Source organism: Eretmochelys imbricata, chromosome 1 (genome assembly GCF_965152235.1).
Source record: "Eretmochelys imbricata isolate rEreImb1 chromosome 1, rEreImb1.hap1, whole genome shotgun sequence".
Lineage (NCBI taxonomy): Eukaryota > Metazoa > Chordata > Testudines > Cheloniidae > Eretmochelys > Eretmochelys imbricata.
The window spans coordinates 31588375-31601892 of NC_135572.1; positions in this window are offsets into that span (position 1 = coordinate 31588375).

Here is a 13518-nt window from a genome sequence, read left to right on the forward strand (position 1 = left end):
GGGCTACAAGAAGTCCTACTGAAATCAATGGAAGTATTTGCAAAGTATGGTACTGCTCCACGAGAGCAAGGGTGGCAGAAACAAGCCCTTTGGATTAGTTGAACATGTTGTTAATGGGCTGTTAATTCCCTTTTCCACAGATGTTAGAATTTAGAGCCAGTCTACAGTGACAACACTAAAGCATTGCTGAGGCAGCGCTTTAACGTGCCTTGTGTGGTCGCGGTGCAGCGGTGGGAGAGAGCACTCTAAAAAAAACCCACCTCAACGAGGGACATAGCTCCCAGCACTGAGAGCACGGCTCCCAGTGCTGGTGCCCTGTCTACACTGGAGCTTTACAGCGCTGCAACTTGCTGCACTCTGGGGGTGTTTTTTCACACCCCTGAGCAAGAAAATTACAGCACTGTTAATTGCCAGGGTAAACAAACCCTTACTGCTGAGGAACTCTTCCTGATTAAGAGCGTCCCCTTGACTTTCCCATACTACTTTGAGGTCTTTTACTCACTAAAGATTATAATCAGACTGTATTAGATGCATTTTGCTTTTGAACCTTATTCAGAGTTTGTTCCACACTGTAAAAAACAGCAGACCCCTTCCCCCCCCCAACATTCCTCCCTACTCACCTTGCTTAATTCCTAAACCTCTAGTGTTTTAATACCAAGAAAAGTATTTTTAAAAGTTGTAAATTGACTTCTGATGTTATTGCTTGGCTAAACTCCCATGCTGATATCACTGTATGAAAATCAATTCATCTGTGTCATTTTGGATTCCTTTGTCATTTACTTCCGAAAATTAGATATTGCTTCCAATGTGTCTAATCCCAAGATCATTTTAATGATTCTTTGCTTATCTACTTGTAACATAGGCATATTTTGTCAAATGCCTTGGTATCTCTTAGATGACAAAACTGATTTTTATTTTTTTTTGCATTCTAAAAGAGCTTTTGAAAACAAACGGGGGAAGATCCCTGACAGATGTGCTCAGGAAAGCCTGCTGCAAGAAACTGGAGAGATGTTTTAAAGCCTAGGGGTTAAAGTTGGCATTTTGCAACATAACAGCTTCTGAAGAAGTAGGATCTTTGAACGGATGTGAAATAAATAATTGTGATTGGTGTAAGAGGACAAAGACACCTTTTCAGGCATGATAGAACACCCAAGCTGAGGGCAGATAAAAGGAAACTTAAAACCCAATTCTGCAAGCACCACGAGGTACAGTGCTTACAACTGTGACTAGTACAACTGGGCTCATTTGGGCCTTAAAGCTGGTCTACACTGAAAACTTACATTGACATAGCTACGCCTGTTGAAGGAGTGAAAAATCCACACCCATAAGACGTAGCTATGCCGACCTAACCCTCAATGTAGACTACACTGGAACTACGTCTACACTTGCAGATATAGAGTGCTGGGAGTTAAACCAGCCCTTGGAGACAGCAACAGGGAAAGCACTGCTGTGAGTTCACACTGTGCTCCTTGGGACTGTGGAGCATGTCCACATTAGCAGCTCTTGCAACGCCACAGAGAGCAGTGCATTGTGGTAGCTATCCCAGTGTGCAAGTGGCTGCAGCTTGCTTTGGAAGGGGTTTGCAATGCGTAATGGGGCAGGCACAGCATCACATGATGCAGGTTTCCCAATCCCATTGTTCCATGGGCATCCTACTAGATTGCCTGCTGCTTTTCAAATGAGGCATTAGGGAGTGTGACAGGGAGTGTGTTGTTTGTATGTGGGGGGAGAGACAGTGTGTTTTGGGGGGCAGAGTGTGTCAGCATGCTATCTTGTAAGTTCAAACAGTGGCAGGGGGAAGGGGGAAACCCGACATCAGCTCCCCCCCCGCCCCCCCCCTCTCTCTCATACACACACACACACACGTCTGCCTCTGCAGCAGGAGCATGCCACAGTAACGGTTTGCTTTGTGTCCCGGAGCAGATAAGCATGCAGGCTGTTAGAAACAGGGAGCTTTGTAAGGGGATATCCACATGCCTGCAGCCGAGTTCAAAACCAATGACCAGAGTGGCCACTTGACTTCAGGGGATTATGGGACGTTTCCGGAGGCCAGTCACAATAATGCAACACGTTGTCCACACTGACACCCCGACGTTTCAGCCGGGGCGCAGCACGCTCTCTGCTTCTCACGGAGGTAGATTACCAGGAGTGCTCCAGGTGCAGAGTCCAGGCACTCTACGTGCCTTGCTAGTGTGAACATCTCAGGAGGTATGGCGCCTGAGGCTGATTTAATGCGCTCCAACTTGTAAGTGTAGACAAGTTGTAGATAAGTGTAGACAAGGCCTGAGCTGATGGAAGAATTCTTCCTTCGACCTAACTACTGCCTCTGCAACTGCACCACTATAGTGCTTCAAGTGTACATGTAACCTTTGGGTGGGCTAGAGTTCACTTCACTGCCCTTTCCCAGTGCCTAAAAAAACCCAATTCCCATAGAAAAGCAGCTGGAGACCCAGAATTCAGTCACTAAGGATCTCCAAAAAGGATTGCACAGGGTCAACCTCCTCACATTCAAGTCCCCCCAAAAACAAAAGGAATGAACGTAATTAAGTACAAACTTTATAAAATCTTATGATAAAGAAACATAATAAAAACTAATTTTTTACAACATAACATGGCTACTTCATAATCCACATGCATTAATCTTCACAGTTATATATAAACACAAATAAAGAAAACAAATTAAATCTAAGCATGTCAGTCCCCACAGAAACATAGTGAGAAGAAGCTCAGAGTTCCCAAAAGCCCTGGTTGAGTTCACCTGAATCTCACTTAGAGTCTTTGATCTCCAAATCTATACAGTCCGCTGAGTCAAAAGCGACTTCTTCCCTTCACTTGCCTGTAGGAATCTTCAGCTGGAATCCGTGCAGACTCTTCTTCCTCTGCTGAAATCATTGTTAGCCAGTCAGCTAACTGATTAACCAACCACACAATTAAGTGCATAGACTTAAAAAAAACTGTTACAAAACTGAGAATAACAAAATATAAATGACTCTTTCCCCATTATCACATTTAAGGAAAAGTTGGTGAATCAGATTAGTTGAGACAATTTAACTAAAACAGTTTGGCTAAAAATAAAACAACATTCAAAGTATACAGTTAAAATAAAATAAATTAATTTTCTCTTCCAATTTTGCCTTTTATAATTAACACTGGCCATGCTTCCCTTTTGTAGGGTTAATGATATCACTAACCTGCTGAAAAATGCTTCAGGAACAGGCTCCTTTCTATTCCTGGAGCTCAACTTCTCCCAGGGCACATAGCCTTTTGCAAAGCAGCAGCCTTGACTGCTTGCCCTCATTAAGTCTGACCCCAGCAACAGCCAGGGAACTTATTGGAGTATTACCAAAACTACCATACCCAATTCCAGAAACTTCTGCATGTGGAGCGATAAATCTGCCTGGCAACAATGACTTAGACACAACACACTCCTATCCCCCCAATAGATCTCTTAAAGAGATATCTCCCTATTAGGCAAGTGGGTTACCTACACATCACCTTTGAGGCACAGGTTAGGTGCATATATTCATAGATTCATAGATGCTAAGGTCAGAAGGGACCATTATGATCATCTAGTCCAACCTCCTGCACAACACAGACCACAGAATCTCACCTACCCACTCCTGCAAAAAACCTCTCACCTATGTCTGAGCTATTGAAGTCCTCAAATCATGGTTTAAAGACTTCAAGGTGCAGAGAATCCTCCAGCAAGTGACCCATGCCCCATGCTACAGAGGAAGGCAAAAAAAACCCAGGGCCTCTGCCAATCTGCCCTGGAGGAAAATTCCTTCCTGACCCCAAATATGGCCATCAGCTGAACCCTGAGCACATGGGAAGACTCACCAGCCATATACCCAGGAAAGAATTCTCTGTAGTAACTCAGATCCCACCTCATCTAACATCCCATCACATGCCATTGGGCCTATTTACCATGAATATTTAAAGATCAATGAATTGCCAAAATCATGTTATCCCATCATATCATCTCCTCCATAAACTTATTGAGTTTAATCTTGAAGCCAGATAAGTCTTTTGTCCCCACTGCTTCCCTTGGAAGGCTACTCCAGAACTTCACTCCTCTGGTGGTGAGAAACCTTCCTCTAATTTCAAGTCTAAACTTCCCAATGGCCAGTTTATATCCATTTGTTCTTGTGTCCACATTGGTACTGAGCTTAAATAATTCCTCTCCCTCCCTGGTATTTATCCCTCTGATATATTTATAGAGAGCAATCATATCTCCCTTCAACCTTCTTTTGGTTAGGCTAAACAAGCCAAGCTCCTTGAGTCTCCTTTCATAAGACAGGTTTTCCGTTCCCCGGATCATCCTAGTAGCCCTTCTCTGTACCTGTTCCAGTTTGAATTCATCCTTCTTAAACATGGGAGACCAGAACTGCACACAGTATTCCAGGTGAGGTCTCACCAGTGCCTTGTATAATGGTACTAACACCTCCTTATATCTACTGGAAATACCTCGCCTGATGCATCCCAAGACCGCATTAGCTTTTTTCACAGTCATATCACATTGGCGGCTCATAGTCATCCTATGATCAACCAATACTCCAAGGTCCTTCTTCACCTCTGTTACTTCTAATTGATGCGTCCCCAGCTTATAACTAAAATTCTTGTTATTAAATCCTAAATGCATGGCCTTACACTTCTCACTATCAAATTTCATCCTATTACTCCAGTTTACAAGGTCATCTAGATCCTCTTGTATGATATCCCAGTCCTTCTCTAAATTGGCAATAGCTCCCAGCTTTGTATCATCCGCAAACTTTATTAGCACACTCCCACTTTTTGTGCTGAGGTCAGTAATAAAAAAGATTAAATAAGATTGGTCCCAAAACTGATCCCTGAGGAACTCCACTGCTAACCTCCCTCCAGCCTGACAGTTCAACTTTCAGTAGGACCTGCTGTAGTCTCCCTGTTAACCAATTCCTTATCCACCTTTCAATTTTCATATTGATCCCCATCTTTTCCAATTTAACTAATAATTCCCCATGTGGCACGGTATCAAATGCCTTACTGAAATCTAGGTAAATTAGATCCACTGTGTTTCCTTTGTCTAAAAAATCTGTTCTTTCTCAAAAAGGAGATCAGGTTGGTTTGGCACAATCTATCTTTTGTAAAACCATGTTGTATTTTGTCCCATTTACCATTGACTTCAATGTCCTTAACTACTTTCTCCTTCAAAATTTTTTCCAAGACCTTGCATACTACAGATGTCAAACTAACAGGCCTATAATTACCCGGATCACTTGTTTCCCCTTTCTTAAAAATAAGAACTATGTTAGCAATTCTCCAATCATACGGCACAACCCCTGAGTTTACAGATTCATTAAAAATTCTTGCTAATGGGCTTGCAATTTCATGTGCCAATTCCTTTAATATTCTTGGATGAAGATTATCTGGGCCCCCCGATTTAGTCCCATTAAGCTGTTTGAGTTTCGCTTCTACCTCAACTATGGTAATGTCTACCTCCATATCCTCATTCCCATTTGTCATGCTACCATTATCCCTAAGATCCTCTTTAGTCTTATTAAAGACTGAGGCAAAGTATTTGTTTAGATATTTGGACATGCCTAGATTATCCTTGACCTCTACTCCATCCTCAGTGTTTAGTGGTCCCACTTCTTCTTTCTTTGTTTTCTTCTTATTTATATGGCTATAGAACCTTTTCACTATTGGTTTTAATTCCCTTTGCAAGGTCCAACTCTATTTGACTTTTAGCCTGTCTCACTTTATCCCTACACGTTCTGACCTCAATAAGGTAGCTTTCCTTGCTGATCCCTCCCATCTTCCACTCCCTGTATGCTTTCGGCTTTTTCTTGATCACCTCTCTGTGATTCTTGCTCATTCAGCTTTGTCTACAACTACTGCCTATGAATTTTTTCCATTTCTTAGGATCCAGGCTTCCGATAGCTTCTGCAGCTTTGATTTAAAGTAATCCCAGACCTCCTCTGCCTTTAGATCCATAAATTCTTCAGTCCAATCCACTTCCCTAACTAATTTCCTTAATTTTTTAAAGTCAGCCCTTTTGAAATCAAAAACCCTAGTTGCAGATTTATTTTTGTTAATTCTTCCGTTCAGTTTGAACTGAATTAGCTCATGATCACTTGAACCAAGATTATCCCCTACAACCATTTCTTCTATGAGATCCTCACTACTCACCAAAACCAAATCTAAAATGGCATCCCCTCTAGTTGGTTCAGCAACTACTTGCTGAAGGAATCCATCAACTATCGCATCTAGGAAAATCTGAGCCCTATTATTATTACTGGCATTCGTCCTCCAGTCTATATCTGGGAAGGTAAAGTCTCCCATGATCACGCACTTTCCATTAGTATATACTTCATTAAAAAGGGCTCTATCCATATCCAAATTAGATCCCGGAGGTCTATAGTACACCCCAAACACTATCCCAATGGAGGCTCTAATAGTTTTCTTCCCCAACCTAATTTTTGCCCAGATGGTGCAGAACAAAGCAGTATCACTCCTGGGAGCTCCAGGAGGACTTCTACCTAAGAATAATTATCCTGAGCCCAGGTGAAGGGCACAAACTGCTGCACCCCTTCAGGGTGTGCAGCATATTGCTCCTGCACATCACATCAGCTCCACTGTCAAGAGCATAATGCAGAGTGTGGCTATGGACCCAGTTTCTCCTGGTACCTCCCCACCTTTGGAATATCTCATGCTCCAGATGGTGCATAGAGGGAGAAGCCCCTATGCTCCTGACCTCCAGGCATAAATAAAAATAAAAGACTACACATAACTGGGTCAATGACAGAGGGAAATTATTTTAGCCGTAGTTGTTGAATGGAGTTGAGGGGTGCGATGGCGCAAACAGGAGGCCAGCAAAGAGGTGGCTGCAGTAATCAAGGCAATGATATTTAACAGACCTCGCAAGTTAGTTGTCAGCCTGAAACATTTTGTTTACCTTTAAAAAACAACAACAAGAAAATCATAACTGAATGATTCACAGGGACTTTCTGCCCTGCATATGTGGTGGTTAATTGCTGAGGAAAGCTTTATAACTCATGCAGTCATGGTCAGTCTTATGAAAGCTTTTTATTCAGTGTTTGGTGAACTACTTCTAAAAAGCCTGGATGCAATGAGAATTAATGATTCTTGATGGAACTGGTTTAGATCTCATTTGATAGACAGGAAATCTGTTCTGACTAGGAACTTGCATCCAGATAATCTTCTGTCACACTTGTTAGAGGATTGCCTCAAATTTAGTGCTAGAATTACTACTGTTCTATTCTTCTTCATTCTATGTAACTAACTGTTCTTCTTACATTCTATGTAACTAACCAGAAGGATAGGCACAGTCACTTTTATGTTTGATGGTGCATCTTTTATTGTAAGTTTTCTTTTGTAAAAACTTTTATGAGAATTTTGTAATCCAAATGTAAAAGGTAATTCAGATAGCTAGATTTAATGTGCCTTTCATAGTATTATACATAAACTGGGATGCCTTCTAAGAGCTTCTTTTCATCAGTATAAGAGCACAATGAAGTAAAACAGGGTGCTTCTGGCATTTCCTACTCCAAGCAAAATGAACCTGAGTACCCAGCTAAAGCTGAAAATAGCGGAACTAAGTGAACCCAGATATCTTGGTGTTTGTGTTACTGTTTACATTTTTCCTGGGTTTATTGAAAGTCTCAGGGAGCCACCTTTGGGACCAAAAGAGTGATAGAGCAAAGTAAATGGAATTTAGGCTCCTAGGTTATTTTTGAAAATGGGATTTAGGGTCTTAAGTCACTCAGGCATTTTTGAACATTTTCCCTTTGTCTTTTCACAGCTCTCCACCATCCTGGCACTGCATTGCTAAAGGGCCAGACCTCCGATTATTTCTGTCTGATAAATGTCTGCTGAAGCATTAAAAAAGCTGATGAAAAAAATAATAAAAATAATAATCTGTCCCTACATAGCATCTTTCATCTGAAGAGATCAAAGCTGTTAAACAGACATTCATTAAGACTTGCGGTTCACAGAGATTATTATATCAATTTTATTTTATTCTACAGAGATTCTTATCCTGCACTCATCCAATAGTGCATTAAGGAATATGACTAACATCTGTCCTGTGTTTTCCTTCTCATCCTCTCCCAAAAGCGTGTGCAGTGGAGTGTTTTGTTGTGGATTTTATATATATATACACATGTGTGTGTGTGTGTGTGTGTGTTTACATCTATTGCTTATGCTACAGAAAGCCAGGCCAAAGAAACGCACCTTGAAATAGAAGGTGAGAGGTTTATGCTAGTCCTTAGTTCCCACAGGAGACCATTCTACAGCATTAAGTCAGCTCCTAAGAATGCTTCCAGTCCTGCACAGATAAGCATTACCCCATTGTACAAAGTTCCATTTGCCAGAGGAACAAATCTGTTCATGATAATCTTCACCCTGAAGTTTTAGGTGATCTTTTAGATACTGGGCCCCGGCTACAATGGAATGCTCGCGCAGATCCATCTAACCTGCTCTCCAGCCAGGATCGTTCCAGGGGCAGTCCTGCATACAGCTGCTCCAGATGACTAGAGATTCACAGATGTTAATTAGCTGGTGGGGAGTACAGCAGCTACATTCCAGTTGAGGCAAATTTGCTAAAGTCACTTGCCCTGTAGGAGTGAGTATAGTGGAGACCTTAGGAAATGAGTGTGTTTGGGTCTGCTCATTGACAGTTTAATTTCCCTGCCTTTACTTTTTCTCTGTTAGAGGAGTATCTGTGCTCCTGCAAACGCTTACTCATGTGAGTTGTCCTATTGCTTTCGGCAGGACTATGAATATGAATCAGGACTACTCACATGAGAGAAAGGCTTTGATCATTGCACCCCACCCTGTCATGAGTTTTGGTAGGCAATCTGCATCAACAGGGCACAGCAGGTGTTAGGGTCCTTGGCACATAGCTTGTAGCAGAGGACACTCTCCTGCTATTGGGGTACAGCCCTTCTTTCAGCCTAGCCACATCTCCTTCCCATCCCGCCTTGCTCCATTTGGGGCAGCTGGGGCCCCAAGGGTGGGACAACAGTGCCGGTGCTCAGGAGGTAGAAGGGCTACAAATGTGACTAGCCCATAATCTGGGGGACATGAATCAGAGGAGGCTTCTTTCCTCCCTTGCACACTGATGCCAGGCCCAGCCACATCTTCGTAGATGGCAGAATTTGGCCTTTGACAACATTATTATTGCAAACCTTTAGAAATAAATGGACTCTGATCAGTGCATTGGAAAACCAAGTGTAAATTTATAAATAGCATGGAAGGAAGGATGTTTTTTCCAGTGACAAATTGACTCATCACATTAAAAGGATGAATAATTTGCAAAATATTATTTGTTATGTAGTTAAGGCCTCCTTTTTTGATGAAGGCCTTAACTACATTACAAATAACATTTTGTGAATTATTCAAACAGAATGTTGAGCATCTCACTTACTTTTCACCAGTTACGCTATTTGTTTAACATTCTGCATTTCTTTCTCTGTGTGGTTGTGAATACCCACCTGCTGAAGTGAAGAAACAGACTGACAGAGCCAGAAGAGTACCCAGAAGTCACCTACTACAGGACAGGCCCAACAAAGAAAATAACAGAATGCCACTAGCCATCACCTTCAGCCCCCAACTAAAACCTCTCCAACGCATCATCAAGGATCTACAACTTATCCTGAAAGACGACCCATCACTCTCACAGATCTTGGGAGACAGGCCAGTCTTTGCTAACAGACAGCCCCCCCAAACTGAAGCAAATACTCACCAGCAACCACATACCACACAACAGAACCACTAACCCAGGAATCTATCCTTGCAACAAAGCCCGTTGCCAACTGTGTCCACATATCTATTCAGGGGACACCATCATAGGGCCTAATCACATCAGCCACACAATCAGAGGCTCGTTCACCTGCACATCTACCAATGTGATATATGCCATCAGGTGCCAGCAATGCCCCTCTGCCATGTACATTGATCAAACTGGACAGTCTCTACGTAAAAGAATATGTGGACACAAACCAGATGTCAAGAATTATAACATTCATAAACCAGTCGGAGAACACTTCAATCTCTCTGGTCACTCGATTACAGACCTAAAAGTTGCAATATTACAATAAAAAGACTTCAAAAACAGACTCCAACGAGAGACTGCTGAATTGGAATTAATTTGCAAACAGGATACAATGAACTTAGGCTTGAATAGAGACTGGAAGTGGATGGGTCATTACACAAAGTAAAACTATTTCCCCATTTTATTCCCTGACCCCCCACTGTTCCTCAGACATTCTTGTCAACTGCTGGAAATGGCCCACCTTGATTATCACTACAAAAGGTTTTCTTCCCCCCACACCCCCTGCTCTCCTGCTGGTATTAGCTCATCTTAAGTGATCACTCTCCTTACAGTGTGTATGATAACACCCATTGTTTCATGTTCTCTGTGTATATGAATCTCCCCATTGTATTTTCCACTGAATGTATCTGATGAAGTGAGCTGTAGCTCACGAAAGCGTATGCTCAAATAAATTTGTTAGTCTCTAAGGTGCCACAAGTACTTCTTTTCTTTTTGTGAATACAGACTAACACGGCTGCTACTCTGAAATAAGTGGTCAGTGTAATTTTTGTTCATCACCACTTTCAACACCTCTTCAGTATCAGGCTCTTACACACCACACAATCTGGTGCTGTTTGGTTTGCAAAGCCAGATCAGGTAAGACTACAGCATTAAGTACTTAGGCCCCTCTGAACAGAAGTAGTTCATTCCAAATCTTAACTTCTCAGTTTGTTGTGCTCACTTTCAGTCCCTCCCACGGGGTCTTCTGACATACTTCCTCCTTTCTGTTATTCCCACTCTCTAACTTCCTCTTCCCTTGCTATTTTATGCATTTCTGTACTTTCAACACTAGGTGTTATGCTACATAAACTCTGAAAGGAAATGATCATTTGTTTAAAAGTGAAAAAAAACAACAACCTGTTTCATTGGATTTTTTTTCGTGGAAGCTTTTCCTTTATGGAAAAGGTAACCATTGGATTGAGTGGTTGAAGGAATGTTATAAAGTCATGTCTACTGTTACAGAAGTGTCCTATAGATAGAATAGGGATAAATCCAATAGGCATTCATAGAAATTAGTCCAAATTGATTGCATTGAATAAAATAGAACATTCTTTCTTTACATCCTTTGAGTTATCCTTTGGAATTCTACAGCAGAAATATAATTTCCTACTTTATTCTATAGGGCATTTCAAAAGTTCTATACAAAGTTTATACACATCTAGTAAATTCATAGGTTTTGTGACTGTTTTAAGAAAACCTAGATTCAAGACACAATTTGACCTGGCTACATGTCTCTTTAAATTTAAAAACATCAACATATACATCATATTATATCATACAAAACACTTATATTTATGTATGTAAGTTTAGAATAAAATCACTCACAAAATGCATCAAACTATCTTAGTGCAAAAGGAATGCACATTCCTACAAACTTTACTGCAAACCTTGTCATCAATTGAACCGGCACATGGAAGGGCAAATATGGACAACACACACACAGTGAAGATTCTCTGGGCCACAGAACCATTTTGAAATGGTGCAGTGGGCCCTGTCCACTGCTGCCATCATTGGTTCCAGAATCAGCTGCAATAGGTATCTGAGGCTGAGCATCCAGATCAATAGGTAGGTTCCCAAGCCAAGCTTTTTACTTGGACTTTGCATGTGGAGTCAGGTTTTGGTCATTACTCACTACGACCAAGGCAACAGAAGTTACTTCTGAGAAATAACATATTCAGATAAGACTTCAGAGGACCAAGCTGAAATTCCAAACTCCAGGCCAAAGAAAAACGTAATTTATATGGGCAAATAACAAAGTGTTTAAAGAAATTGAACTGTTTCGGGGGGCGGGGGGGGGGATCATTAATATATGCAGCACCTAACTGCAAGTTAACTGCTAATGTTCTTAATTTGGAATTAAACGTGAATTTTATAACTTTTTCTCAAAGTTTAGCACTAATTTATTGCTCATCAAATACTTCTGAAATACCACAAAGTCAGTTTGCAAAGGTGATTCAATTTCATGCAGTGTTGGGCCAAGTCTATTATATAGTGTTATCTGCATATAGATGACATCTGGTATCCAGGTTGTAACTACCCTTGTTAATATCATGGACATAAAATGTGAAAAAACAATGGGCCCCTAACTGAGCCTTGCAGAAGTTCCTTTTAGATAATTCCTGATTATCCATTCCCATGGTAAATCAGCTAAAGTCCATTTGATGGCTATTATAATTGACTATCCACTTCCTAGCACATTCTTCCAAGCCCATGGACATCAGTTAATAATGAATATAGAACAATTATGGACTAAAATGCCTTTTTTAAAAATCTGCAAGGATCATTCTACTCTTCATGCAGAACTAATAAGAGATGGATTCTGAGAAATCTGAATGCAGGCCAATCAACCCTTTTACAAATAGCTCAGCCCTGGCCTCTGCTCAGCCATGAGGCTCATGTTCAGCTTGAAGAATTCTAGGCTGAAAGGAAAATAATTTCTTCCAAGGTCATAACCTCTGGTGCTGGGCTCTGTGACCCAATATAAATGAAAGGCTCCCCAGCAGGCACAAGAGGTGAAACTGAAGTGTGGGATTGTTGGGGACAGAGAGGGAGAGATTGAGGGCTGCCTAGCAGCTGGCTCTTAAGGATCCACATCTGAAGAGGGAGAAAATAAAATATAGCAGATGGCAGTAGAGGCTCCACAGCAGAGAGGCAGAAATGAATTTTGATGAGACAGGAGCACTTAGTCACTCAGTTCTCTCTTTAACTGAAACAGAAACATTCTGGTTGTTTCTCAGAAAATCTCCAAGGATCATCGCCTAACTTTCATGCAAGTCCTAACTCTCTAAGAGAATCACTAGTTATTTAAGACTCAGCTTTCATGTCCCAGTAGCTAATACATACTCAAAGCAAGGCCTATGGAGCTTTCACATGCATCCAGCAGCTGCACTTGGGCCTCTCTTTAGCCTTAATTTGGTGGTGCGGACTGCCAAAGAGCAAGGAGGAGTGTGTGAGTTAAAATTATTGTAATGCAGAGGTATGAGACTAGTTGAAATTAAAAAAACAAAACAAAACAAACAAACCAAAAACTGAAGCAGCATTTAAACTCCATAATTCAACAGAGAGGTTTCATGTCATGATAAAGAGATTTTATGGCTATTTATTTTTGCTTTACACATTATGCAAATAAATATGAAAATTAGGTGTGGCATTTGTGTTTCAGGAAAGTTGTCACTGAGCCCTTTGATGTTGGCAGAATTTGGGCACTTCACTAAAGAATCTTAATTCTAGCTAAGTACACCGAGAATGACCAGTGGGCAGTGACACCCTGCCCCACTGATATCAGTGGGAAATCTCCTACTGACTTTTAAGTGTAGCCTGGATTTCACCTTGGAGCTAAAATAATTTCTTAATTATCCACTTACTTTCACTTGGTAATCCAGCTCCATGTTTATAAATCAACCTAACAGCTTTTCCTTTAGCAC